This window comes from Primulina huaijiensis, chromosome 11 (assembly GCF_012295235.1).
Source record: "Primulina huaijiensis isolate GDHJ02 chromosome 11, ASM1229523v2, whole genome shotgun sequence".
Classification (NCBI taxonomy): Eukaryota; Viridiplantae; Streptophyta; class Magnoliopsida; order Lamiales; family Gesneriaceae; genus Primulina; species Primulina huaijiensis.
The window spans coordinates 10,160,665-10,167,140 of NC_133316.1; the positions used below are offsets into that span (position 1 = coordinate 10,160,665).

General features: G+C 42.5%; 1 pseudogene; it reads left to right on the forward strand.

Moving 5' to 3' along the window:
* Positions 1 to 220: 220 nt before the first annotated feature.
* Positions 221 to 6,033, forward strand: LOC140988358 (cytochrome c oxidase subunit 3-like; annotated as a pseudogene).
* The last annotated feature ends 443 nt before the right edge of the window (positions 6,034 to 6,476 follow it).

Genomic DNA, 6,476 nt, shown 5'->3' on the forward strand with positions numbered 1-6,476 from the left:
ACATTCTCAACGAAGGAAGACCCTTTCTGTTTCAGAATCGGATTCTACTGCTAAACTGTCCACACTGATGATCAACCTTCTTTCCCGGAATCGAATGTTCTTCTTGTTGTGTTGGGCTAATTGGTATCACGTCACGGGAGACCAAAACATAACTAGAGAGTAGCTGTTGGAACTGGTCTTCGGTACTCTGGCTTGCGCCTTTGTAGATGAAGATCATAACCTTTGCGGCTGTATTAAAACCTTTGACAAGGTAGAAGCCAGTACGTACTCAGCTGATAACTGAGCGCCATTCCTCGCTGGGAAATAAAGAATCATTGGTGAATCTCTGTTCCAATTAGATGTTCAAAATGCCATTTCTGCTCGGGCTCTTGCTTAGGAAAGCTCCGTCACTTCTTAACATAACAGGAAGGGCGGGATTCTAATACTAACTAATGCTAAAGAAAGAGCTTGCAAACAGCAGCTTCTCTTCCTATTCTATGTGTATGGATGTAACTATTGATTCAATTGCGCATTGTCTTCTTCATTCTAAACCAAAGTGCTGACTTGATCCTGGCCAAGTGCGGCAGATACGTAGGCAAGCTCAAAAAGAGCCCCCAGTCAGCTTAAATAAATGCTTTTCTTACATAGGACGAAGATGAAAAGGAAAACAGAAAAGAAGCGAGGCTAGCTGACAGGGGAGTAGCTTAAAGAGACCTAGCTGACAAGGTTTTTTTTCCTTTCGGTCGAGCTCTTGAAGCACCTAAAGGCTTACTCGATAGAGTAAGAAGTTGTTTTATTCAAATCACACCTATACGAGTATCAAAGGACCTATCAGAGAGTCTGTCAATAGAGTGAGATAGCGATTGATTCATTGTCCAGCTATAGGGATCATGCCATGTGAAAAAGCCATTTCGAGAGTCGTCAAGTGATAAACCTCATTGCCTATTTATATACGGGCCTCTCTATACGAACTTCAACTCTTTCAGACCCTTGTTCGCTTGTTAGCTCGTCTCCCTTCGTATATCAAAACCGAAAAGTGGGAAAGCATGAATAGGTAGTTCGAATGGTTAAGCCACCTCAACTGTTACCCTCACTCTATACCGGTCCTTACCTCCGTCCCATAGTTTCAACTCAACAAACTTCCGTCCCTTCTATACGAAACTCACCTCTGGTCACTAGATGAAAGGATGTATGGAATAGGAGTAGCAAGCCGAATTCGCTTCCGTCTCTTTCTCTTAAAGCCTTTAATCAAGCCTGCCAGCTAGACACCCCGTCTCGTACTCCCCGAAACTGGCAGGCACACAAGGCGGACTCGGAATAGCAACCTCCAAAAGAAGACTATCTTGGAACCTGCAATCGGCACAAGAAAGTGAAAGAACTTTCACAAAACGAAGGGACATTGCTTACAACTCAAAAGGACGGGATTGAGCTTAAGGCACCTCTCATCACAGCACGTCGAAAGCATGCCATCCAATTCATTATTGAAAGCCTTAGAGCAGTAGCACGCACAGGGATAGTCTTCCTTCTGATCCCAAGGAATGCGCGTCTGGTGGTCTCGTAATCGTATAGTTGAGAATTCTTGCTTTTAGGAGTGAGATTTTCCTCTAACTAGAAAGAAATATCGTAAGAGAAGAAGAAAACGCTTCTGGTTTACTCTCTTTCTTCGTCAGATAGGTGATCGAGAAAAAGTCCCCTACCCTTATTTCCCATGCTTTCTGTTGGTCAACAACCAACCAAACCTCTCGTTTTTTCACTATACTCGTACAGGAAGGACTCTCTTTCTGTCTGGAGGGAATCATCGGTTCTCAATCAAGAATGCCTCAACTAGTTAAATTCACTTATTTAACACAATTCTTCTGGTCATGCCTTTTCCTCTTTACTTTCTATATTGACATATGCAATGATGGAGATGGAGTACTTGGGATCAGCATAATTCTAAAACTACGGAACCAACTGGTTTCACACCGGGAGAACAACATCCGGAGGAACGACCCCAACAGTTTGGAAGATATCTTGAGAAAAGGTTTTAGCACGGGTGTATCCTATATGTACTTCAGTTTATTCGAAGTATCCCAATGGTGTAACGCCGTCGACTTATTGGGAAAAAGGAAGAAGATCACTTTAATCTCTTGTTTCGGAGAACTAAGTGGCTCACGAGGAATGGAAAGCAATATATTCTATTTGATTTCGAAGTCCTCATATAGCACTTCTTCCAATCCTGGATGGGGGATCACTTGTAGGAATGACATAATGCTATCCATGTTCTACACGGCCAAGGAAGCATCGGTTTTTAATCTCATTATGAAGTGAAGCGGAAAATGAGAAAGTTTTTGCAACAAGAACTTTTATTTCATTCCTATTAAGACTTAGACTTGTCTATTCCTAATAAAGGAAAGAGAAGAGTCACTTAGCTACAAGAGCAGAAGAGATTCAAGCTATAAGAATTGATTCTTATTCTCTATCGCTTGAATTATCCGTCTCTGGCGATATAGCTCCCAACATTTATCAGGGTCACCCCTGATTTCGGAAAGCCACTTTGCAGTTCTTCCACATTCTTTTCCTCAAAGAGTTCTAAGTTATTTAGAAGAAGTTTAAGATTTTCACAGGAAAGGTAGCTGAAACTAGCAGTTATATTTATCTTCTCGAGAGTCCCTTTACTTGGGCTAATTTATATGCTTACACTAGAACTATGGCTCACAAGGAGGCCCTGGTCCTGACTAAGGAATGGGATCCCCGTACTTTTCCTATTTTACCTCTTCTTTCATGTCGAGCTTTCGAAAGCCACTGGGGAGGGAGAATGAACGATCGTCTGCTAAAGATCTTGAATAAAGCATTGATAGCTTTGCTTTGCAGAGGAGAAAAACTTTGATTCTTCCCGAAGGTCTTCCTTGCATGCTGAAGTGAACAGGGGCGGTACCAACTACGACTAGAAAGCGGTCACTCCTTTCAATGAATACCATTCATAGCTGTCCATATTAGTAACATAGCCGTAACGACTTTGTTTTACTGCTCGAGGTGGTGATAGCAACTATTTACTTAATTAGTTGCTTGCATAATGCTCTTCCTCTTTGTTTTCTCGGCTTTCTTCTGCCGAACCGAACGAAGACAGTTTCTCTCCCCTCTTATTGCACTGATCTCTTCTCTTTCGCTCTCTTTCTTCATTCAGGAAAGGTGAAGATTGAATCGGGAACAGAAAACGAAGCAGGAACAGACTTGTCCTTTGGTTCGAGTTTGCTTCACTTCCTGAGCCCTCACCACTTCCTGCGACAGCTAACAAGGGGCATTTAGGACAACTCCTTCATTTAGCACAACTTCATTCCGCTCGGGCCTCTCTTTGGAGAGTCCCTTCTTTCCAATCAATAAATATAGTGCTGGCTCGCTATTCATATTATTTCTGCTTGGCCGGTACCAAGAACTCCATTTTCAATGAATTCTGGGTCTGGGAGCTTATCAGCCCCTACTTTCACATTTCTTCCAATAAAACTACTTGGTCTACTTCCATTTAGGCTGAGATGGCTTCTCTTTCAACGGATTGATCCGGACTTCCCCATTCGCAGGAAAGAAAGAAAAGACCTGAATCCTACTGAAGCTGCTAACATAGACTGAGCAGATATTGACCTATGAGATTTGTACATTTCGGCTTGGAACCTTCCTTTGGTTTGTGCTCGCACGGACCGTTTCTCTGCCAATCTCGAATTAGAATATTTTCTTACCCGTGGGCAATCCATCAACACTCATTCCCCTCTGGAACAAAGACAGATTCGAAATCTCTAGCTTACTAAACCCTTCTCTCTAGAACCTTTTTCCTTAACTCTTCCGCTCCGTTCCACTCCTGAGTCTTTCTTCTCCAGTAGCAGCTGTCTTTGGGTAGTAGAGTCCTCGTCTGCTTATTCGCTAGCCTCTCTTGCTTTGCGTTGGAGGGGTGATTTAGTTTATTCAAAAAGATACCTGCCTTCTATTCAGCACAGAAAGTAAGCTGGTTAGCTTATCTATGTTCGCTTACACCTTGGCCTTCTAGGAAGAATTTCCAGTACTGTGGATTTTCGACTTTGAAATGTTGTTACTTTACGGGCTTTCTTCCTTCAATCAACAACTTCTGAAAACTCAAGTTTGAAACCTTGCGGAAGTGAGCTCTTTTGAGTGGGGAGGAATAGTGCGGGAAGGGAGCAAAACCAAGCCGAGCCACTAGGAGAGTAAGTCCTTCCCACGTGTCAAGTTGAATAAATGAATGCAAAAGAGATCAACCTGCTTTATTTTAGGCCGCTGGCGGCGCAGAACGAACTAATCCGCGATCAGCAAGTTTTCTGAAAGCGAACTGAATGGAAACTTTCCAAAAATCTTGCTGAAAATGAAAGAAATAAGGTACATTTTCCCACGTAGTTCGTCGGTAAAACCAACGATTCTCTTCTCAAAATAATAAAGATATATTTTTATAGTTCTTCTTCTATCAATGCAATGAAAGAACCACCCTTTCCTATTTATTTGTCCTGTCAGATAGAAAGAAAATTAGACCCCAAAGAGCCCTTCTTTACTCCTTTAGGGGGTGGGGGTGAAGGCGGGGGGGTTTACATACAACCGAGTCAAAATGGTTTATGATTGAATCTCAGAGGCATTCTTATCATTTGGTAGATCCCAGTCCATGGCCTATTTCGGGTTCACTCGGAGCTTTGGCAAAAACCGTAGGAGGTGTGATGTACATGCACTCATTTCAAGGGGGTGCAACACTTCTCAGTTTGGGCCTCATATTTATTCTATATACCATGTTCGTATGGTGGCGCAATGTTCTACGTGAATCCACGTTGGAAGGACATCATACCAAAGTCGTACGATTAGGACCTCGATATGGTTTTATTCTTTTTATCGTATCGGAGGTTATGTTCTTTTTTGCTTTTTTCGGGCTTCTTCTCATTCTTCTTTGGCACCTACGGTAGAGATCGGAGGTATTTGGCCACCAAAAAGGATTGGGGTTTTAGATCCTTGGGAAATCCCTTTTCTTAATACCCTTATTCTCCCTTCATCTGGAGCTGCCGTAACTTGGGCTCATCATGCTATACTCGCGCAGATGGAAAAACGAGCAGTTTACGCTTTAGCAGCTACCGTTTTACTGGCTCTAGTATTCACTGGCTTTCAAGGAATGGAATATTATCAAGCACCCTCCACTATTTCGGATAGTATTTATGGTTCTACCTTTTTCTTAGCAACATGCTTTCATGGTTTTCATGTGATTATAGGTACTCTTTTCTTGATCATATGTGGGATTCGCCAATATCTTGGTCATCTGACCAAGGAGCATCACGTTGGCTTTGAAGCAGCTGCATGGTACTGGCATTTTGTAGACGTGGTTCGGTTATTCCCATTTGTCTCTATCTATTGGTGGGGAGGTATATGAAGGAACGAATTAGTGGATTGAGGAATGAAAGCTCGAAGACAAAGAGAACCGGGCTTTTCCAAAGAATTACTGCAGTTTTCCCACTCCCTTTGATTATCATATACAAAAAAGTCTTTTCCACTTTCTTACCAAATCTCTCTCTATTCTGGCACATCAATGAAGGGATCGAAGAGATTATGGCGGATCATGTTCACCAAGAAATGACTCGAAATTTGATCTTGGTCTATTTGAGATTGTTCCTTTTAATCGTAATCAAAGATGTTTTCTTGTCTCTCGTTTCTTTTCTGAACAAATCGAAGAACCTAATGGATCAAACTCATCCTTGGCTGCTACGAAAGATATCGATCTTGCATTTCGGAAAAAGCATTCTGAAATTGAGCCTAAGACTGAGAGGAAAGAAGCTCGTCTTACCGTTTCTTTCGCGGTTCAGCCCCCTTACTAGGATAAATCTTTGATTTGATTCATGGCCGTAGTCAAGACAGTCCGAAGGTAACGGCAAGCTACGGCTTCAAAGCCAAGCCCCGAAAACTCCAGTACGCTCCTGCTTCATTTTTTGTTCAAATAGTTTCAAACTAGGCCCACGAGGAGATGAAAACAGATTGAAATGAATGTGCTAGTGCGCTTATGTCAGATAGGGGAGCTTTCAAAGCGTGTCATTGAGGGTTGCGGGGCATGTAGCTTCTTTTATTTTTGGTTGTTAAAAGCGGATTCCGCTGGTTCAAGAATAGATGCTTTCTTCCGGACCTTCCTTGGCTTGGCAGTATCATCTGCTTTAGTGGCAGCTGCGTCTCTTTCGGCTTCTGATTCGGATTTGGGTCGGAATCTTGATAGGTCTCGGAATTCGCTTGTGAAAGAGCTTGATACGATCCCGCCCACGAGATCTTTGATTTGTCCCGATCTTTGAAACAAGTAATTGATAGGTGTGATAATCGCCTCTAGATCACGCGGTCTAGCAACAATTAATCGACGAAAGAAACAATCGCGTTCAAGAGAACCTCCAAAGAACCCGTCCTTGGCAACACTCGTGAAAATCGATAGACGAACGAACAAAAGAATCCACCTTTGAAAGTTCGATTTTGAAATCACCGAAGTGTATAAAAGCTCTCGC